General features: G+C 43.8%; 1 long non-coding RNA gene across 1 annotated transcript; it reads right to left on the reverse strand.

The window, feature by feature from the left end:
- Nucleotides 1-5,486: 5,486 nt before the first annotated feature.
- On the reverse strand, nucleotides 5,487-8,713 carry LOC125510547 (uncharacterized). Its single transcript, XR_007284657.2, has 3 exons — nucleotides 7,257-8,713; nucleotides 5,745-5,796; nucleotides 5,487-5,585 (listed from the first exon to the last, which is right to left on the reverse strand). It is a non-coding gene; the product is annotated as an uncharacterized LOC125510547 (long non-coding RNA).
- Nucleotides 8,714-23,890: the final 15,177 nt, after the last annotated feature.

Consider the following 23,890-nt stretch of genomic DNA (forward strand, 5'->3'; position numbering starts at 1 on the left):
CTTCACAAGAGGTACAGCTCCTTGTCTCGACCTCTTTCTTTTGTGCCCGTCGCTAGCTAGCGATGTTTTTGGTTATGCAATTTTGTGTGAAGTTCACCCTTGCCATGGACAACATGTCATGGACCCTCTGTTCCTGGCCTCCACTCCGTCGAGGCACGGATCATCGTCACTTGCTGCTTATAGTTCAATTAATTTGTTGTTCCATTTCAGTTTGTTGGTCTACTGTGTATGTGGTTGCATTTCATAGCTCGTTGTGGACGCCTTCTCATTGCTTTTACTATGATTCAATTTAAGTTGTTTGTTATTCAGTTTGTTTGTTGTTTATAGGTTCTACAAGTTGTTTAAAGTTTAGTTCAGCCGAGAAAGAGCTCCGCGTCGTGCCGTCCACCTCACACTACTGGCTCAATCTCCTTTTCCTTCTCTCCGTGATCTGCTATGCAGTCTGCAAGGCCACGCTCCCTTCCGTTTCACTAGTGTGGCTGTGGTGGAAAGAGAGAAATAAAGCTAGTGAAGGTGACAAAATTAGATCCATATGGGAAGTTTCATCTTTAGATGATTATCATCTTTTTAACAGTATGAAGGCCAAGACTCAAGGGAAAGAGAAGAGCACCAGGAAAATGCAGAAATGGAAACCACCTCCAATGGGGAACCTGAAGATTAATATTGATGGGGCTTTCATCGAGGCATCAGATGTAGGCGGCTGGGGTTTCACGCTTAGAAATGATCAAGGAGTTTTGTTGGCTGCTGGTGCGGGTAAGCTAAAGCATGTGTCTGATCCAGTACACGCTGAAATGCTTGCCCTGCAACAGGCTACGAATATGTGTGATTGAAATGGGCTGCCAGCAGGTAATATTTGAAATGGATTCCATGATGTTGAAACAAGCAATCATTAGTCTTGAATATGATTTATCAAAGTTGGGATCCTTATTCCAAGATGTAAAATTTCAGATGCGCGTAGGCCTTATCGTTGTAAGCTTTGAACATTGTAATAGAGAGTGTAATAAAGCAGTACATGTTTTAGCTGCGCATGGTCTCTGTATGGAAAATGCTTGCTTTGAGACTTGGCTTGGCAACTTCCCAGATTTTGTACTGGATGTTGTTGTTGGCGATATGCCAAATGCTCTAATGTAATGGAAATGTGTTCCTTTTAAAAAAAAGAGGTTTCATTTTTTTATCAGGGGCTGGTTGTATTTGTACACGGGGCTGATTGTACTTTTATGAGGGGGGTCAATTGCAAGTACATGACCATAAAATCATAGGGGGCTGATTGTATTTTTATGAGGGGATATTATTATTTTTAGCAGTTCATCCCGCCATCGTGTTACTATTGTTGAACTGATAAATTCGAGCAGTTGTACTAATGCTATCATTTCGTTGAATTGATCGTTTTTATTAAAAGAGTAAATATGAGCTCCCTCCCGCCCTCTCCCCGTTCCGCCAGCCATTCCATCCATCGACCGAGCTGCTTGTGGAAGATCCCTCCACCCGCCCGCCTCCCTCCCAGCAACCTAGGCCCCACCCTAGGCACAGCGTTAGGCGCCGGGGCACGGGCGATGATGGCGGCGCTCGCGGTGGCACTCGTACTGATCTCTGTGTGTTTTTGTACAGAGGAGGTATTTTTCATAAGAGTAATTTTGAATGGTTCCGAAAATAGTACTTGAACCGATGTCCATATGGCTTTTGTACTGAGCATGTTTTCGTAGACTAGATTTTACTCTCTTTTTTGGTACGGCTTTTCCTCGTAAGTTTTCAATGGTTTACGGTTTTCATAGTCCTCGAACTTGCATGGTTTATATCATTGCATTGAATGATATTTTTTCGAAAAGAAAATGTTTTGTGTGTTTCTTTTTTTAAACCCAAATTTTTTTGGAACGATTTTTTGGACTTCTCACGTTTTACGACTTGAACTTTTACCATTTGAATTTTCGTGGTTTTTCTTTTGTATAAGCTTTTTCCCAAACTTATCTGAGACGTCATGTTTGAACATACAACTTTTGTAGTTGTGAACTTGTGATTTTTTTCCATTTATTAATTTGCTTTTCCTCCGAACTTTCACTGCTACAATTCTTTTTTGCAAATTTATTGTCCCTTGAGTTAGAACTGATGCAATTTTTAATTTTTAATTGATGGTATTTACAATACTAGAGAGTTTGTACTTCTCAAAAAATAATCACTTGATGTTCTTTTGGTTTTAGTTTTTAATCTTCTTTCCCATCCTTATCCTTACTCACGGTGTCATCACCATCGTACCTTTATGGTTTATATAGTTGAATGGACTTACATTTTTACCATTTTCTTCTTTTAAAAACTTGTGTTTTTTTCTCCAAACTCCCTACCTGACAAGAATCAGAACTTATTTACTTTCTACATTTGTACTTCCAAGTGTCTTTAATGACATTTTCACTATTTTACTTTCTTTTACCTCATCAAACAGGTGCACACCACATTTGAAGAAACAAAATAGAATCTTTGAAGCACTAGGGGGATAACCATTGCGCAGGACTTTCATGTGTGCCTTCATCATAGAAAAATAGTCTGAATATCGCCAAGTTCTAAGGTTGAATAAATGAATCATACAGAATATTGTCAAAACCCCACATTTTTCTCACTAAAACAAAGTTATGTACTTGCATACAACCCTCTTTGAACTTGGACGGCACCTAGTGCTCAACTTGGACGATGACCAGTGCTCAACTCGAACGGAGGAGCTTCCATTGCAGTGGAGAAGACGTTGACATGAAATGGAACTTGGCGTGCTGGAGTGATACACTTCACGCCTACTCAATGTCACGATACCCTGCACACACACCAGCCAACAATTAACCATGTGGACTAAATTGGAGCTACAATATGAATTGAACTGGATGAAATTTAGAAATTGAACTAACAGAAGAAACTAGACACCACATGTACATCAAATAAAAAAGTGGAGTAGTTAGTACCAACTACTAAACTAATGTACTGGATAGTTAACTTATAGATTGTATATTGGCGAACTTTTACACTTGCCGGGAGTAATCAACATGAACTTTTACACTTGCCGGAAAGTTGTAAAATATCTGCAGAATTGAAGGATATGCCTTTTGTATTATCTCTGATCACAATGAACAAAGTATTTAGAACTGACGCATATATGATACTAGATCAATACTAAAATGGATAATATTTGTTTAAGTTTCTCTGTATGAACCTACCAACTTTCTGAACATGAACTTCTTGCTAAGGTTATTCTTCGGTATTGAAAATTGTTTTCTGCATTAACAACAAGCACCTAAAGAGCATCATGTTTTCTGCAAGTATATATGAACTTTTGAGAGGACACTTTATTTATTTCACTGCATTTTCTCCATAATTGGAGCGACAAATGCCATCTATTTTTTGTAAAATGGAAGTATGAAAACATTTGTAACATGAATTTTTGCTAATGGACATGTACTGATAAAATACTGCAGTTATTTGTTGTCAAACTGTACTTAGTTTGGACAGGCAGCTCAGCCACTTTTGGCACATGTATTAACATATCTAGTTGACAAGTGGTACCAAATGTCTGAAACTAGAAAAAGTACAGAAGCTGAATCAACACAGTACAACTCTTTGCCCCATGCAGCAAAGTGTGAGAAGAGATGTAAACTAATGAATTCGCACCCAGCTGCGGTTGTTTCTTTTTGGAATCCATTGAACTGAAAAAAAAACTGACAATGTGTACTGAAAAACTAACTACAGTGTGATATGAAAAAAACATACAAGTGTAGATGGGGGCATTGATCTGGAGCTCGATCCGGCACGGGGAGATGGCGGAGTTGCCGGCTGGGTTGCGGGGTGACTGAAACTAATGAAGATCCAAACTAGTATATTTATCTACCATAAGAAGATAGAATTATGAACTGATGAAAACTTATATCATGAACTGATACACATAGTATAGATATATCTTTCTATGGACAAGAAAAAAGAATTCTCCAGACAACCATCATATTGGAGAGACTAATTAAGCTCTATTTTTTGTGGCCATCCAGCAATAACATTCTTACAAACATGGTGCACACAAACTGTCATTGCGCAACAAGAAACTACAATTAATTAGCCTGCGATGCTCTAGTTTAGCTACACTGCAACAATTCATTATTTTTATGTATACCACCATCAACCATGGCACTGGCACTTATCATCTAAAAACACATAGTGGAATGTTCAACAAACAACTAGTAAAACTGCGGGTAGAAGCAGGCATGTATGCATCAGCAGTGCAGCATGTGCCTACGGATTACCGCTTTCCTAGATTTTTGAACGTATGATTTTTTTTCTCTTCATGAACTTACCCATGTTTTCTAAGCAAGATGTGCACTCCCCAAAACAGAGTGTACTTACTAAGCATTAGTAATCGAACTTCAAGCATTGTGTGTGTGTAAAATATACTTTTTTTAACCCAAGTGAACCCTAGTTTGTAGGCGAACATTTTCATGTAGATGTACAGACATGAAAAGGCTATGATGACAGAAGTGTTGTATAAAGCTCCACAAAGAAGAAGAATCTTCTTTGCCAAATGAATCATACAAAATATTAACCAAAAATCATTAGTATACACATTATCCAGATATCTCATAAGCCATTTTGTGTACAACATCATTATCAAGCACAAGTGGTATAGGAAGAAGATTGAAACACTAAATAAATTGGACTTACCAATGGGAAGTCGACGAACTAAAAAGCATATAGAAGATGAATTTGTGAATCTGCCTTTTTTATGCACCCTGCAAGAAAATAAGAACTATAACAATAAAGCATTACCACACTGATTTACTTGTTTCACTATTAAAAATGGGTTTCAAACACAACTTCTAAGCAGACAGTGCTTACTTTTGCTCTCCCACTTGGACTGAACAGGCAAAAACAGAACGCATCACTTGCGCTAACAATCTAGAAATCTAATGAACACAAAAAATATAGAATTATTCCGATACCTCGGGCGAATGGCTCTGCATATGTCGCTTCAGATGAGTCGGTTGGACTGATTTCCTTCTCCCATCTGGACGGATAAATTGTAGAACTTGCACGTCGACGTCGCAAAACTCACACTTTGGACGGATCTCCTTCTTCCATCTGGACTGACAGTTGCAGAACTTCCATCAGGCAACAAACGTAACAAGCACGAATACAGCGATATCAACGAGAAATCATGAGGGGGAGGGGTGGTCGCAGCGGTGGCGGGCGTGGGGAGGGTGGAGACGTGGTCGTGGCGGCGGTGGGTGCATGCGGAAGCGGGAGGGATGGACAGGAGGCTGGCGACGCTGGGGACGGGCTCATTGCATGAAACTGTATTTTTCTATAACACACATGAAACTGTATTTGTGCTTACTTTACGAACTGATGATAAATTACATCATGCACTCCGATGCATAGTGTTTGTTTCTTTTTTTTGTACACATCATATGATTTGTGAGCTGCATACGCGAGATAAATCATCCATTCTCATGGCGCCTCGACAATCTCCGGTGAGGCTCCCAGCGCCCGGCCTGGTCTGCAAGGAGAAGGGAATGCAAGGAGCCAAGGGAGGGAGAGCCCTTTTGTGGTGCTTGTCATGCTTCCTGGACGAATCAGAATGAAATAAACTTGAGAGACTGCAGATATCTGCAGGGATCTTTTCACCTTTTGGATCCTACATGATGCAACACAGAGACAAGATGCCATGACACACAAATGCACATTCATAGAATGAGGAGTGGCGGGTTTTATTTTGAACTTGCCTGGAAGTAATACTCTGGTCCCAGTAAAAGTATCATGTGTATAGTGTATAATCTGTAAACAAAAAAAGATGCAGAATTTACAGACGAAAAGGGTAAAATAAAAGTTGAAACAACAGAGAAACTATGAAGCAAATGGCATCAGTGAACTGAAGCACCATACTGTACTGATTTTTTTTTGTCAATGAACTTTTGCAATATAGGTACTAGAACTCACTGATGCTATTTACTCTTCGTATAGTGTTGTCTTTTTCATATAGGTAACATGTTCTTCTGCACATGAACTGATACTCTAACACACAGAGAACTGTTTCCATGCTTTTCTAAGAACCGAGGATAAAATATAGAGCCGGACAATGGGGGATTAATGTTTGTAGCAGTAGTGCTCATGGCAATATAGGGCTCTCCCAGGACAGGCCCTCGTGTATAAAAAAGCTAGTGGTTTAAATTCAAAACATGGACAACGCCACCAAGCATTTCATTAGTATATATTCTCACCTTATCCTCGAGTGCCTATTTTGTGTTATATGAAGATGGAAAACATGAAGGCAATTGTACTTACGATTTGGAATTAGATGTACTGAATAGCATACAGAAGATGGACTGAAAAAATTGAACTAGCACAACCATTTTGCCTTTTGACAATCTTTTGAACTAGCTCTATGACAATTTTTTGAACTTACGTATGTAGACGAAGTGAACTTTTTGACACATATCTTTCATCTGTAACCATACCCAACTCACACCCTCCTTGATATTGTGTTCAACTACTGTTGCATTTTTTTTATCCGGTGACCTTTTTATAAAAAAATACTGACTACTGTTTTCTAATTTACAAAATTACAAGAACAGAGCAATACAAACAATCAATACGAGGAGGAATCTCTAGATGAATAAGAACAGAGCATCAAGAAGATTCATCAAATTCATACCAAAAATATGAGGAGGGGTCACGGTACGCCAACTAATAGGCTATGCGGGAGGAGGGCACCACCTAGGTGGGAGGAGGCCGCGACCTGCAGTTTCAGTGGTATATGCCTAATATAATTGGAAGGTAGATGATCAGCCAGTGTCGGCCTCCAAGGCCAACAACCTTCTTGACAACACACTGTAGACCGACCAACATGGACTTTGTTGGGTTTAAATTTTTTATTCATGCACTATTAGGCGTGCCCATTTTGAACTTACAAAGTTTTCTATACCCATCTGAACCTACGAAGTTTTCCTATAGCCATTTTGAACTTACAAAGTTTTTCTTGACGAACTTTCATGTGGTTTGTTTACAAGGAACTTTCATAAGGGAACTTCTCACGCAATTGCACATGTACTGGTTATATTTTCTCCCGAAGCCAGAATGGTTTTCATATGTTTCGTACACTATGGTGATGAATATAAACAGCGGGTGAGCACCAAGACAGATTCAACATGGGATCCCTTTCCCCAAGAGGAAGCAATAGGAATTATTGATTAGAAAATAAGCAAGAGCAAGTACGAGGAGAGTAACAAGAGTTGTACTTTTGGTGTAAGCATACATGAGCAGGGCTTGCGCGGAGGCTGCGTGAAGGAACTGGTTGAGGACGGCCACACTGGTATTTGTGCTCCTGCCATTGTGGCAAAGGGGGTAACGACCTGTGTTGGTTGCAGGAGCTGGACTGACCACCTAGGCATCACATCAAAGTAATTAGCAAGATTAACCACTACTTTTTACAAGAATTAGCCAACAATTAAAAGGGTAAGAAATAAGAGTTCTAGTAATTATAATTTCCAAACACTAGTAGCAAGCACTGTTTTGGTTCAGTTTCCTTTGAATAAAATCAACGGCACCATCTCTTTATGAATAAAGCAGCATGCATTATCTCAAGGCCATGTCCACACTTCCTCACACAACGATTCAAAATCCTCTCAGCTAAGCTCGAACAGGTTTCTATTCTCAAGCTATTTGGCTTTTAATACAAACAGGTTGTGAGCAGATAAAATTACGCATTAAAAAGAGTGTATCAATTTCTCAATCGCTAGAGAAAATAACACAAGAGCGGTGCCAGCTTCCATGTAAACCCACACCTACGCCCACCTAACCCAGCAGCGATCGAGCCAGCCAAGAAGGAGCCAGCATTGAAGCACTTGGGGGAATGAAGAAACGGAATCATCTAGGTTCCATGTATAAATCATGGGAGCTCCTAGGCATTTTATCCAACACAACCAGTGCCTACTACTGTCAGCACCACATCTGCAGCTGTAGGAACGCCGCCAACTGAACGGCCTAGGTGGCTGAGTTTGAACGATATGGTCGCTGAGGCAGCGGAGCGGCGCGCGTCTGTAGGAAGGCATGGCGGCGCACATCGACGGGGAGGCGGTGGGCGCGCGTCTCAGGGCGGCGTGCATCTACGGGAAGGCGTGAAACAATGAACAAATTACAGTAGCAACACTTAATGTTTTAGATTGCCTTGGCACAACAAGTTAGTACATCTAGCAATCTAGGCCAAATAAAATCCATAGACTACAGATTGACTAAAATAAGAATTGAAATGAACTAAAACTAAAATAAGAATTGAACTGAAATAAACTTGGATATTGTACTGAACTAAAATGAGAAACTTTGACTAAACTCAAATGAGAATTTGAAATTGGACTGAACTTTTTTTTTGCTGAACTGATCATGAAAGAAACAAGAATCAATTCGTTCTGAAAGTATTTTAAGCATCAAGTCCACGAGGTTTGAGAAGTTACAGAATTATTTTCAGTTTCAAGCACAATCGCAATTCAGAATTGCTAACATAATTTCAAGGTAATATGCAAAAAAACACATTACATTACATTGAGATGTCCAACTACATGTACCATATTAATACCTTCTCATAAAAAATGAATCAATAGTAAGAAACAAGGTAGTAACAATCCTAACTCTGCATAGTTTTGGGATTTGTAGAAGTCTGAACATGGTTATCATAGTTAATTAGTTACTGTCTAAGCAGGATGTGTTTACACACTTATAATTCAGAATTGAACTGAAGGACCGATTTTTCTTGTACTGAAGCTTGTTTTCAGAATTCGTATCAGTGGGGTTATTAAACACATGCATCAACATCGAAAGTGGAACACTAGAAAAAAGGACACCGCTATGCAGGAACTACAGTCTACAGATCCAGAGGAGAAATCATCAAGCAAAAATCAAGAGAGGTCGCAATCTCCATGGAAGATGCCGACGGATTTGCCATGGAAGGGCCTCCCACTCCCCTGCTCTATCTCCTCCCACTCCCTGCACACACAAACGCAGACCAGAGATAGAGAGAGGATGAGAGGGAGATGACTAAGACGGATCGAGGGCGGACACGGGGTGGCCTGTGCGCAGCTCTTATCGCGACATACAACAGAGTGTGCTGTTGTACTGTCGAGGCAAAGTTCCTCGACCCAGCGGCTCCACCCGCAGCCGCTGAGCGCAGGCCATGGCGCGACAGCCGAGGGTGGCGCACGGGAGTGAAGCTGCGGCCGTGGCGCGAGTGAGGGGTGCCGAGGATGGCGTGCGGGGAGGGAGACATTTGTACTACAAGAACTGAATATTGTGCAAATGTTGAACTTGTAGGTTCCATACGCAAGCTAGCCATGAATGGGGCGGTGCGTGACCAGAGGCGATAGCGGAGACAGGGCACGGCCCGCCAAGGCAGATGCGGCGGAGGAAGGCGGCCGACAGTGGCTCGCGGGAGGAAGGCGGTTGGCGGTTGCTCGCCGGAGGAAGGCGACCGGCTATGCCTCGCGCGAGGAAGGCGGATGGCGGTTGCTCACCGGAGGAAGGTGGCCAGCGGTGGCTTGCACGAGGGCAAGTTGGGGGCGGGGGGCGGTGACGGGAGGCACACTAGGAGGAGGGGGATGGTGGCGGAGGTGCCTGGGAGGAGGAGGATAGGGCCAGCGGCACGCAGGGTGGCGGTGGGATCCGGGCGGCGGCGCGCTGGGTGGAGGTGGGTTCGGGGCGGCGCGCTGGGCGGAGGTGGGTTCGGGCGGCCGCAGGAGGAAGAAAATGGACGCGCCTCTATACAGGGCCCGAGGGTAACAGAATAATATTTTGTTAAGGGTAACAAAATAGGCCAGTCCTAATATATATATATATATATATATATTTGTTGTGTGTCAGTAGCTTTGAAAGTCAAAATGAGTTATTGTGCGTGGATGTACACCGGTCACATTTGTCAGAACAAATGAAGCACTGAATGATTCACAAGAACCAAGGCGTTTGTGCAAGCCGCATTTGCAAATGGCCAAAGGAAAACCTGGTGCCCTGTTCCCGGTGCGACAATTGGGAAAAGAGGACAGAGGCTAAAATGGGCAAACACCTACAGAAAAGTGGTTTTACGCCTAATTATACGGTGTGGACATTTCATGGTGAGTCTGCCCAACGTGAATGAGCTGAGGTGGTTCGTCCTTCAAGGCCTCTGCAAAGGCCTTCAATGAAATGACCGATGAGCATGGTACCGCTATGGAAAACATGGTGCAAGACTTGGATGATGCTCGGGATTCGGACGAGGAGATGAAGGAATCTGCAAAGGCCTTCAATGAAATGTTGGAGTCTTCAATACGTCCGCTCCACGAGCACACTGAGCTTTGTCAATTGGATGCCATCTCACAAGTAATGGCTCTGAAGACTCAGTTCAACTTGGGCAGAGAATGCTACGACGCAATTATGACAGTATTTGGACGCTTTCTACCCAAAAGCCATGTAATGTGTGCAAACCTGTACCAGTCGGACAAAATTCTCCGTGCACTGAAGATGCCCTATGGGAAGATACATGCATGTGAGAAAGGATGTGCCTTATTTATACTTGAATATGCGGACTTGAACTATTGTCCCATTTGCAAGTCTTCCAGGTATGTTGTGGTAGACAACTTTATGGGTGAGAAGACGCAGACCAAAATCCCCGTTAGTGTTCTTCGGTATATGCCAATCGTACCAAGACTTCAATGTCTTTTCATGGTTGAAGAGACGGCCAGACAAATGACATGGCACAAAACAGGCAAATAAACCGAACTAGATGCAGATGGGAATCTGATGATGGTACACACATCAGATGGTGTTGCGTGAAGAAGTTTGATGAATTACATGATGACAAAGCGGCAGATCCGAGGCATCCTAGAGTCGGCGTAAGCACGGATGGGTTCAGTGTGTTTGGTCTGACGGCAACCCAATACAGTCGATGGCCCGTATTTATATTTCCACTCTATCTCCCCCCAGACAGATTATGCAAAGAAAGAACATTTTCCTGACGTTGATAATAATAGGGCCCAACTATCCGGGGAAAAATATGAATGTGTACATGCAGCCGCTTAAGGACGAATTGCAAGAAGCCTGGGATAATGGGTTCAAGACATACGACGCCTATAGCAAACGGAACTTCACAATGCGTGTCTGGTACATGTACTCGACGCATGACTTGTCGGCGCATGCGCTATTCGTTGGCTGGTGTGTGCATGGAAGGTTCCTGTGCCCCACATGCAAGGGAGCTCTTGAGTTTCGTTGGCTTCAGGCCGGTCGCAAGTTTTCTTGCTTTGACATGCATAGACAGTTCCTGGATCCTGGCCATAAGTTCAGGAAAGACAAGAAGAACTTCATCAGAGGTAGAGTTGTCAAAAACTCTGCACCACCTGTGTTGACAGGCCAACAGACCCTGCATCAGTTAAACGCTCTCGAGCCAGATCCAGAGCGTCCAGGGTACTTCAAGGGGTATAATTCTAAACACGCCTGGACTCACAAGACATGCTTATGGGATCTGCCTTACTTCAAAGACCTCCTTTGCCCACACAACATCGACGTATGCACACTGAGAAGAATATCGCCGATGCACTTTTTGGTACATTGTTCGGCATAGATGGGAAGTCAAAGGATAATAATATGGCTAGAGTCGATCTGGAGGCGCTATGTGATAGGCCATTACAAAACATGAAAGAACCAAAAGTAAAGCAGAAATGGACGAAGCCAAAGGCATGGTTCAATCTTGGAAGGCCAGCTATGAGGAAAATTATCTTGTGGGTGCAACAGCAGTTGTTGTTCCCCGATGGGTATGCAGCGAATCTAAAGAGGGGAGCGAATCTTGATAAATTGAAGATATTTAGTCTCAATAGTCATGATTGGCACATATGGATTGAGCGGGTAATGACGGTGATGTTGCGTGGCTTCATCCCTGAGGATGAATGGCTAGTACTTGCAGAACTCAGCTATTTCTTCCGTGTTCTTTGTGCGAAAGAACTATCGCCTGGCGTGCTAGAAGAAATGGAAGAGTTAGAGCCGGAGTTGATCTGCAAGTATGAAAAGATCTTTCCACCGGGCTTCTTTAATCCAATGCAGCATTTGATTTTGCATCTCCCGATCGAGGCAAGATTGGGGGGGGGGGGGCGTGCAAAATTGTTGGTGCTACCCAACTGAGAGGATGCAGAAGACGCTTTGGCAAAATGCAAAAATAAACGTAGAATTGAATCATCGATGGCTGAGGCAGTCATCACTGAGGAGGCGACAAACTTCGTGACAGCACACTACGAAGCCAAAAATCATCATTTGCATAATCCAAAGCCTCGGTACAATGCTGACGAACCTCAAAAGGGTGGATCCAACCTCAGCCTATTCAAAGGGAATCTCGCACCAGCCAGTGGTTCTATACCAGTATCTTTGGATAACGAAGAATGGCGGACCATTACGTTGTATATCTTCAACAACCTGACAGAAGTGCGGACATACGTCGAGTAAGTTCTCAGTACATTGTTTCGCAACTTCTATTTCCTTTGAACTACTCTTATTCCTGGATATTTCATAGTCGATACGTCGCCATATTCTCGTATGGAGCGGTAATCCAAAATGATTCTGTCGAAGAGTATGAGCTTCTCGCAAAGCAAGGAGGCGGCTATCCCGGTTTCATCTCTTGGTTCAAACAAACAGTAATTTCTATTAGACCATTTCATTTCATTCGCTAATTTCTGCCTAATGCAACAATCCTTTCGTATTAAACTTGCAGGCTAATTCAGAGTCTATGGACGCCGAATTGAGACAAGTCGCTAATAGTTTTGACTATAAGGTCCGTTCATTTCAAAAATACGACATCAACGGGTATCGCTTTCGTACCTATGGCAAAGAGCTATCTATGGCCGACCGAAAGTCTACAAATTGTTGTGTATCTGCTATCGGCGAAGGAGGTACTGAGTATTATGGGAGAGTTGAAGCAATTTATGAACTTCTATTCTATGGTGACAACCCACCGAATGTTGTACTCCCCAAATGTTATTGGTTTCAGCCGAAGGAAACTAGAAGGACTCATGAACATATAGGGCTAGTTGAAATCAAACAAAGCACCCATTTAGATGTTCCTGGTGTCTATATTACGGCTCAACAGGCGACCCAAGTATTCTATCTACCGTGGGCCTACCAAACTAATCCAAATCTGAAAGGCTGGGATGTCGTTTATGAAGTGCCGCCACGTGCTAGACTATCTCCCCCAAGGAAAGAGGATTATGAACCTCACATTATCCCAGACACATATGAAGGAGAATTCTTCCAAGAGACACGTCTTTCCAAAAAAACGTTTCAAGAACTGATATACTTCACCCCAAAACATTGAATTAGACAGCGATAGTGAATCTGTCATCACCCCAGAGGAGGAACAAGAAGAGCCGGAACAAGAAGAGGTTACTGCTGTGGATGACCTGTCAATGCTTGACCGATTACGTCAAGGTGGTCTTCCACATTTTGATGCCGCTGAACCCTATGAGCACGTCATTGATGATAGTGATGATGATGATTATGCATTTATTGATGATAGTGATCGAGATTATTAGTAGCCCGCTCCTACACCTCCATGATCACGGTAAGTTTCTCTAGTGTTTTGCTTAACAAATGCATAAAGACCTAGACTTAGCTTTATTTCCTGCAAAATGACTTAATAAGCTAACTGACCTCCAAAACCATCCATTTTACCGAACTTATATTACTTATGACAAAAATGGCATAATTAGCTTAGTTAGCTCATAAACGATCCATTTTACCCAAGTTAGCTCTAAAATGACCCATTTTACCTAGGTTAGCTCCAAAATGACCCATCTTACCTAGGTTAGCTCTAAAATGATGCATCTTACCTAGCTTAGCTCATAAACGATCCATTTCAACTAAGTTAGCTCATAAATGATCCATTTCACCTTAGTTAGCTCATAAACGATCCATTTCACCTTAGTTAGCTCATAAACGATCCATTTCACCTTAGTTAGCTCATAAACGATCCATTTCACCTAAGTTAGCTCATAAATGATCCATTTCAGCTAAGTTAGCTCATAAACGATCCATTTCAACTAGGTTAGCTCTAAAATGATCCATTTCACCTTAGTTAGCTCATAAACGATCCATTTCACCTTAGTTAGCTCATAAACGATCCATTTCACCTTAGTTAGCTCATAAATGATCCATTTCAGCTAAGTTAGCTCTAAAATGATCCACTTCACCTTAGTTAGCTCATAAACGATCCATTTCACCTAGGTTAGCTCTAAAATGATCCATTTCACCTTAGTTAGCTCATAAATGATCCATTTCACCTTAGTTAGCTCATAAATGATCCATTTCACCTAAGTTAGCTCATAAATGACATATACTTCTTCTTCTAGTCACCTTTTTCTAACTTTCTTATTTTCCATTTTGCAGGTCTCATTCACTTCACGGAAGCTAGCTTGCTATGATGGAGTGCTTGTTTTTTCTTTCATTCTCTTCTAGTATTCTTAGCTTGCTATGATGGAACAATGTGTATGTGCAACTTGCTATGTATGAATGGATGGAACTATATATGTATGTACGATGAAACTTATGTGCTGGATATGTCATATGTTTGCTGTGAAATAACCCTGTGAAATGTATCTATATATGTCATATATATTTGCTATGAAAATTGTTGGATTTAAAAAAACAGAAAAAAGAGCCAATGCAGGCTCTTTGCCGTCATCCACCGACAGCAATGGGCTATTTGTCGTCCGCGACAGACGGCAAGAAGCCACGTGGCAGCCAACTGTGCTTCTGGGAGCTGACCCATTTGGCTAATTTGCCCACAGTGGTGGACGACAAAGCCTTTGGCTACAGCGGTGGACGGCAAAGACTTGCTGGAAAGTGACGTCCAACTGACGTCATCAGGCAGACGGCAAAGGGCTGATGATATTTGCCGTCGGCCGCGGATGGCAAACACTGCCGTTAGCCAGCCAACGGTCTAACGGTGAATTTATTGCCGTCGGGTTTCTTTGCTGTCCGCCGCGGATGGCAAAGGCCCCTTTGCCATCCGCTTCCGAAAGCAGACGGCAAAGAAGCTCTTTACCGATCCTTTCTTTGCCGGTGCATTTTGCCGTCCGCCGTCCGTGCCTTTGCCGTCCGCCTTGGCGGACGGCAAATTAGCTGATTCCTGTAGTGTCACATTAAAAACAAAATACATACATAGTTCTCATTGAATAACATATAGCTCTCCAGAGTATCTAGTTAAACCATACATTGGAACTATGTAAAACCTTTCAATGCAACAACAAATACTATCATAATCACAACCAAGGTAAAACTTGATCCAACGGCATAATGATACCAAGCCTCGGTATGAATGGCATATTTTCTAATCTTCAACCGCATTGCATCCATCTTGATCTTGTGATCATCGACGACATCCGCAACATGCAACTCCAATATCATCTTCTCCTCCTCAATTTTTTTTTTATTTTTTCCTTCAAGTAATCGTTTTCTTCTTCAACTAAATTTAACCTCTCGACAATATGGTCGGTTGGAATTTCCGGTTCAACTACCTCCTACATAAATAAAATATATGTCAACTTGATGGGCATAATTGTAATAAACAATAAATGAACCAAACAGTTATAAAAGATAATATATACCACATCCGAATCATAGCCAGGACAAGGGCCGACGGGGGTGGATACCAAAACCATCCACTATATAATAACAAGCAATAATAAAAGTAAGAAAATTAGACAAGTATCTATCTAAAGTTAGAATTTTTTCTTTCAGAAGAAGATAAGAACAAGAGGCTCACCACGGTGGTGCAGGCGACGAGATCGGCATGGGCGATCGACAGCGGTGAAGACGGGGACGGGACGTGACGGACCGCTAAACCTAGACAAATCTCGGGGAAAATGGAGCTTGGAGGTCGATCTTCGAGAGGAGAAAGCTTAACTAGCATGGCTCGGGCATTTCATCTAACACCTCAGGTGCATAGGAGGTGAGCTAGAGCACCCAAATGCCCTCTCCTCACCGGCCAGAAAAAATAGAGCACCGAGGAGTGCTCTGCTGCGGCAACGGGGTATATATAGGCAACTCATTTGTCATGGTTCGTGGCTGGAACCGGGACTAAAGCCCAGCCTTCTGTCCCAGTTCGAGCCAAGAACCGGGACCAATGTTTGTGGGCTAGGAGCGAGGCCCATTGGCCCGGTTCGTGCCTAGAACCAGGACAAATGGGTCCGTACGAACCGAGACCAATGCGCACGAGGCCCCGGCCGGCCCCCTGGGCTAAAGAACCGGGACGAATGCCCCCATGGGTCTCGGTTCGTGACTGAACCGGGACTAATGGGCTTGCCCTGCCCGAACCAAAGCCCTGTTTTCTACTAAAGTGAGAAGGTGCAACGTTCACACGGTCGTCCTTGGCGACGGCTCTTACCCACTATAAGCGCGTCCCGATCAGCGTGCCTTGCCGTTCTCTCCCAAGCATCGCTAGCGAGGGACGGCCTCACACCCCTTCTTCCTCGCTGCCATAGTGTGGGCAGATCCAGCCTCCCGCTGCCCACCTAGCGATATCCCAGCGACCCTCAGGTATAACTTCCTTCGAAAACCGGCCTTGCTCTACTTCCCGAGATCCTGAAGTCGCTGCATTTGTATCTTTTACTATTTCTCAGGCCCCCTCGTAGATAGGATCGATCGACTGTTTGAAAACCACATATTTTTTTACTGTTAAGAGGTAAAACTAGTTCATGCACTTGAATCTAGTACTACTTGGTTCAAACAAGGAAGAAAGGGGTGGGGGTGGGGAAGATTTATTACCTGAATCTAGGACTTGGTCGAAAGAGGCAATAATGGGGGCAAAAAGTAGCAGAGACTGGCTATCCAACTGGTCTCTAGGTCTAATAGGGAAATAAAGGGAACACTGTACAAACTCAATAAAAACCCGATCTATTGGTTGAAAAAGGAAAGAAAGTGGGGACTAGGGGACAAGTCAACAAAGTAAGTCCAGCACTAGACTTTCTAGCCTCACACAGTAAAAGGTGGTTATATACCGAACAAAAACGGGACCAACCCGATATCGTCTTCTGATGTTTGTTGCCCTGAGCCTCTCTTATGTAATGCCACTAGTAAAATGAAGCAGTCGCACTGTTAAAAGTAAGGACACGTTAAACCAATGTTTTTCAATGTAATGCCTCCAGAAATATGAATCAATGGCACTTTTTTCATGTCCTACTACATTTCCCATTAAGATAAGTTCTTCTTTTCGTTAGAGATGCAAATGTCCTGGTCCGCCTACTCTCTCGTGCCCAAATACCGACTCTGTAGCAGCTGTTAATGTAATGTTGCTGGTAAAATGAAGCAATGACACCATTAAAGTAATGTTGTATTTAATGGTTGTCATAGTTAATCCTAATGCCCACACTAATATCTAGATATGCTACTAGAAATTTCTATTGTCCTTGTACGATTGCCATTCAGATAAGGAACATGCTTTTTTAATTTGATGCATGTTTCATCACTTGTTAGTCACCCTCCTTTCCACCTTTTTTTGTGCCAACAGAGATATACATTTCACGCTTGATCTTAGTTGAACTGCACAAATGATATCCAAATTATAGTTTAACATTCCAGGAGATTCACGGCTGTCAGGACCGTATTTTCGGGATATTAATTTCCCAAAATCGGCCCTCGTGCTCACCAGCCCCAGGATTACTGTTAGCTGATGAGACACCAACTTGTTACAGAAACTCCAAGCAAAATACAAAATATGTAGTACAAGACCATTCTGGCCTATGAGTACAACGAATGGTTTGCTAGTGGTTGAAGGCGAAAGCGATTTGCGGATCACCAGCATCTATGGGACTCCATTTCCCTCAGGAACAGCTGACCATGATAACTCCTATCTTCGCGAGGCTGCTATCTCCGTTGCGTAGGTTCCGGGGCTGACCATGATAACCTGGTGATTTTTGACAAAATCAAAAACTTGTTAGTGCAAGTTTTGCAAAACTTCAGTTTTGGACAGAAAGGAAAAGGCATGGTTGCATGCACTAAAAATCCTCCAATGGGTCCACTCTTCTGGACTTAAGGGTTTTGTAAGATGGTCTATAAGCAGGAGAAAGCACATGGTCACTAGAGGAAAAATAATTAGGGTTGCTGTAGAAATCACCAGGTTGGACCAGAATGAAAAAGAGGTTGTTTCACTCAAATTTTTCAAGGAACATTACTGGGTTTTTGCACAAAGTTGAATAATATACTTCTATTAACATCCCATAATTTTAGCGGAAGCTTTAAATAAATATTTAAATAGGTTGTAGTTCAAAATTGCCCACTAGACCAGATTTGAAAACCTGGTGTAGAGCTTTAAATATCCAATGAATGAAATATGTTTTTGCATAAAAGTGATTTAAAAACATCACATGACACCTCCAAATTTTGGTTGGAATTTTAGATGAATTTATAAAAGGGTTGCAGTGCAAATGGGGCCCTAAAACCAAAGAAAACTCACTTTAAGGAATAAAACTCAGAGAGAAATAATTATGCAATTAAATCCACTTTTAATAGAAATGTTCTTCTTGAGGGGAAAGACAAGTCCAACAATATATCTGGAAAGATTTCACTTGGGGTAAAAACTCCATGATAACAAAGGAAAGAATGGCTCTGAAATAAAAGGAAAAACCAAAAAATAAAATTTTTAAATTCCCTGGCAAAATTTTAATTAGTAAAACATGGTCAAAATTTTGGGGTGTCACAACACTACCCCCCTTAAGAAAAATCTCGTCCTCGAGATTTGCTAAAAGCTGCTTTAAGAAAATATAAGCAATAAAATGTGGCTACAGTGAGGGGGCAATAAGTGGTGTAAAACCACAGTGTGGAACACTGGCGCTGCGTGGAAAAATCTACGGTTAGGGGAAAACGAGAGATTTCTATGTTGGATACAGTAAATTTAGAATAAATTCTAAATTTAAAATACGCCGGTCGTACCCGAGAGCACAGTGCTCTCTCTGGCTGACAGGTGGACCCGGGGCCCACTGTCAGCCTCTTCTTCTTCCTCTGACTCTCTCTTCTTCCTCTCTCCCGCGCGCTTTCCCGCGCTTTCTCCACCGGTGACGTCTAGCGCGTAGGGCATCTAGGCCGTACCTGCGGTAGTGCGCGGCGTGCTAGCTGCCGGTGCAGCATGCACTCACCTCGCGGGCCAGCGTGCTGTCAGCACTGCTCGCGGATTCGCCTCCGAACACTGGCGATCGGGTGACGAGCGGCGCTGGTGGACTTCTCCCACCGTACACTGAGCTAGAGCTATAAAACGGCCGAGGTGCTTCTTTCTTCTTCCTCACACCTGGTCTCGCTTCTCCTTCTCCTTCTCCCTCCTCCATTTCCACTTATAGAAGCTCGAGACGAGGCTCTAATGGGGGGGGGGGGGCAGTGCCGGGCTGGTACGTGATCCTGGTGTGCGGAGGGCTGGCGGCATTGTTGGGACTCTCCGTGCTCCTGTGTGCGATGATCCTCGATGATCGTCGTGATGCTGCCGCTCGAGTGTTGCCTCTTTGCGGTGGCGGTGATCACGAGGAGTAGGTGTGGTGTCGGGTGCTAACTATTGTTGGTATGCTGGGCAACTTGTACCCAGATGATTACCCACTAATCTCTCCTTCAGAGACTGTGGTGTATTAAGGAGATGATTAGTCAGGTGCAACACGGTTACATGGTGTTGCGAGTAGTGTATGTGTTCGAGTGGTTGTGGTTGTGAGTCTGTTGCCGTGGTGCCGCGTGAATAAAAATCCATGCCGTGAGGAGATATATGCCACAGCAACTCAGGAAAAAAAACATCTCACTCTAGGATTTTTCGCGAGAGAAAATTAGTTAAACAAAAGTTACAGTAGCAAAAACTACTCACCACAATCGAAACCAAATATTTAACTCATCGCACAAGATTTAGAAAAATACGTATGAGTTACAACACTTAGCTAAATGTGGGAATAAAAGAACATAGTAGTGACGTCTAGAATGAAAACGGCAACTGGACGGGGTCCCGAGAAAACGTCTCTGGTATTGGGGCGCACTCTTCTTCTATCGGGGGAAGTGGATTGATCATTCGATGAACGCGTCTCTCCTGGCCGGGCCTCAGTGGTCTGCCGATGGCTATCTGAGGATTTAAATCAGCAAGGCTCTAGAGATAACCCATTACTCGCTGGGTTAAACGCTCTTGAGCGATGACATACTGGACAATGTTGGCCAGTACTGGGTCTCTCTCAATTCGTCCACCGGGAAAAGATGTCACTTCCCTAGGTGCTGCACGGCTCAGAAAGTAGTAATACCCTAGTTCGCTGCCATAGGGTACCGCGAATTGAAGGCAAACAAGTGCTTCGTGTGCAGCCGCTTCTCTGGCCATCTACGGAGTCGGCATAGATTTCCCCAGGAGGGAGACTTCCGTTGGGTCTTGGTTTGAGTTTACGGGGGGAATGTGCACTACTGCCCAATATTTCAAGGTGGAAGAGGTGATCCTCGATTTGAGCAGCTCATACTGGGGTGGCTGGGTAGAACCCATGGTACTGCAGGTAAAGTCCCACAATATTTTAACAAAGCTACCCGGGGTTGCATCTGGGGTTCTCAAATAAATGCTAGGGCTCGGCATGGCAAAAAATGGTTGTGAGAGTTGTGCACAAGATGAGGTGCACTTGGCATTGTCACGAGGTGGCCTTTTATATAGTGACTAGGCTGAGTTATTTACCGCGGTGAGGGGCACTAGCTTGTTGGTTCTACTCTCATGGGGGTCGGGGTCAAAGCCACAGATACACACATCACACAAAAGTGTCGTGTTACTGTGGGTGTCGTCGGGGTTGGGTTTGGTAGCTACGCCCGGAAAAATGTAACCGTACATCAATACAACTACTATTTAAATTAGGGGCGCACAAGCATGTAACATTGTGGTGATACAAGGTCACACAGCTACAGGTTGTGGACATACTGAGACTCGGTACTACTCGAGTGACTTAGTCCACCTCGTTTATGTCTAAGCGGGCGTGCCTTGTGGCTGTCGAGGTTTCTCCACGGGCTTCGCCATCGAAGTTAGCTGCAGGTGGTTGCGGAACTGCAGGACTGGGGTAGTGATGATGACCATCGCGGGGATTGTTGGCCACAATCCCGTTGGAGTGTGTTCCCAAAAGGCGATGAAGCACTTCTGGGGTCATCAAAGCACCTTGGTCGATGGCTGGGGCTGATCTCAAGGTCTCGGTCGGTTGTCCGAACAGCACGACTGGGTTGTCGGCGTCGGGCTCAGCTTCTCTTCTTGCCGGGGCTCAGCGAACCAGTTCTCCACGAGCTGCGATCAGATCAAGGGTGATTTGATCGAATAGTACCTCTAGTGAACTTACATAGCGTACCAGATGCAATAATGCAGGATCTGTCTCGTGATCTCCGTTGGCAACTTGGGGTGGTCTACCATACCCGTCACGGCTGGGGTAGTAGTAGAAGGAGCGACAGTTAACTCTGGGCGACAAGTGCCGGAGTTGAACTATAGCTTCTCGAGCAGCTAGTTGGATGGCTTGTGGCTCAAAGGAAGTTGTCCTCCTGGTGAACCTGTAGGGGCGCTCTGGTGATAGACCCCTACCATAGACGTGCACAGTGGCCCAAAATTGATGGCTCTCGCCGCTCATGGACCCTTGGTACACAACATATTCTGGGGGCTCTTCTAATGCAAAGGCACGGTGGCTGAGGTTTGCTAGCACGGTCACAAAATCTCCAAGGTTGGTTGTTGTGGTCTCATTGTGAACAATGGGGCGAGGCATTATAGCTTGGTTTGGGGTAGAGGCTGTGTTGTGTTGGGTTGAGGCTAGCGTGCCCTTTTTATAGATAAGGGGGACGGAGTCTTCCTTCGCATGCTTGCGAAAAAGGACTATTTAGGGGCCGGTCACTGGTGCGTGATCGACAGGCTAGGAGGGTAGATTGGGCACCGACTGCCAAATAGGTGTCGGGCTTACTGTGTGGCTATCTTGTACGAGAAGCTTGGCCGGGGTTTGGTTAAGGTCTGGTGGGTTGGTTTACCTAGGTTTTCGACCTGGCTAAGATAGGATTAGCCAATGGTCAGCCTGGCTCTGATACCAAGTTTGTCAGGACCGGATTTTCGGGATATTAGTTTCCCAAAAACGGCCCTTGTGCTCACCAGCCCCAGGATTACTGTTAGCTGATGAGACACCAACTTGTTACAGAAACTCCAAGCAAAATACAAAATATGTAGTACAAGACCATTCTGGCCTATGAGTACAACGAATGGTTTGCTAGTGGCTGAAGGCGGAAGCGATTTGTGGATCACCAGCATCTATGGGACTCCATTTCCCTCAGGAACAGCTGACCATGATAACTCCTATCTTCGCGAGGCTGCTATCTCCGTTGCGTAGGTTCCGGGGTTGTCATCGCAACGCTACTTTCCACGCAAGAAATCTGGCCAAGACAATAGCCAGGGACAAGCCAGTGAGTACTTTGAATGTACTCGCAAACCTTATGAACAAAGGCATAACATGCCCAAAATATTCTATGATCACAACGTCAGTCACAAAAATAAAATCCATGATGCACGCAAGCAAGTTATTCACAATACACATGAATAATGCAATTAGAGAGTAGAAATAGAATGCCTCAGTCGGGCGTCTGAGCAACACCACAGAAAGGGCTTATAAGTAATTGAAATAACAAGCATGCCACAGTCGGGCGTCTGAGCGACACCACATAAAGGGCTTATAAGTAATTGAAATAACAAGCATGCCACAGTCGGGCGTCTGAGCGACACCACATAAAGGGCTTATAAGTGATTGAAACAACAAGCATGCCACAGTCGGGCGTCTGAGCGACACCACATAAAGGGCTTATATATATATACAAGGAATAATAAGCATGCCATAGTCGGGCGTCTGAGCGACACCACATAAAGGGCTTATATGTATAAACATAATCACAGTGAATATCCAGGAGGCAGAACCGTCCCAGGGATATTCATTATCTCCAACTAATGCAAATGGTTAGTCCATAATAATAATAATTATAACCATCATATATCACCAGTCATAATCAATGTTCTGGTTTAGTAGTTTCTCCTCCGAAGACCGACACTTGACCCATCCCAGACTATAGTCCTTAACCATGGACACGGCTATTCAAATAGATTTAATCTCTGCAGAGGGTGTACTCTTTACCCACTAGCAACGGATTTCCTTTAGTCCATCGGGACTAATTCTGTCCACGGTCTTTCGTTCGAAAACACACCTAACCGCACACACCAGCCTAACTTACCGGTGTCTGGAATCACCCTTGGCACATGTTAAGCAAAACTCTAAGTGAGGAGGCTACAACCTCGACTAGCATGGGATCACAAAATTTATACCGCACGCAAACTAGGGGAGCTACCCCTTTGGCTACAACCGAAACACCCATGCCCCCGGACCAGGTGGCATGCCTACCGGATGCAGTCGGTATCTTCCACCATGGCCTCTCTGTACGATGGGTGCTAGGAAAGGGGTTGACAACTTACTGAACTGTACCCTACCCATGGTAGGGACAAGTGGTAGTACGAAACAAGTATGGGGTTTACCGGAACAAGACTCGATCTATGGTCGACTCAGGAGGTTTAGGTATTCCCTGCATGATTAGTATAGCAAAAATATTTCAATCCAACAGACAGAATCACCGCTCATCATACCTCATCATGCCATACCGGACGCTACTGCATCGGCGAGGAACTGGAGACAAGCATCGTGTCTACCCAAGACAAAGGCTTTCCCGGTTTCCCTCTGGTATGCATGAAAGGCATACGATGGTGATTACTATCACCACGTGTCCATTTCCAATAGTATGGAATCATCAATATGCACTTATGAGTATGTTCGTATCATCACACAAAATAATGAAAGCTCTGAAACGAGGGGTGTTGTAACCGTATTAA

This window comes from Triticum urartu, chromosome 5A, assembly GCF_056163025.1.
Source record: "Triticum urartu cultivar PI428250 chromosome 5A, HENAU_Tu73, whole genome shotgun sequence".
NCBI classification, from domain to species: domain Eukaryota; kingdom Viridiplantae; phylum Streptophyta; class Magnoliopsida; order Poales; family Poaceae; genus Triticum; species Triticum urartu.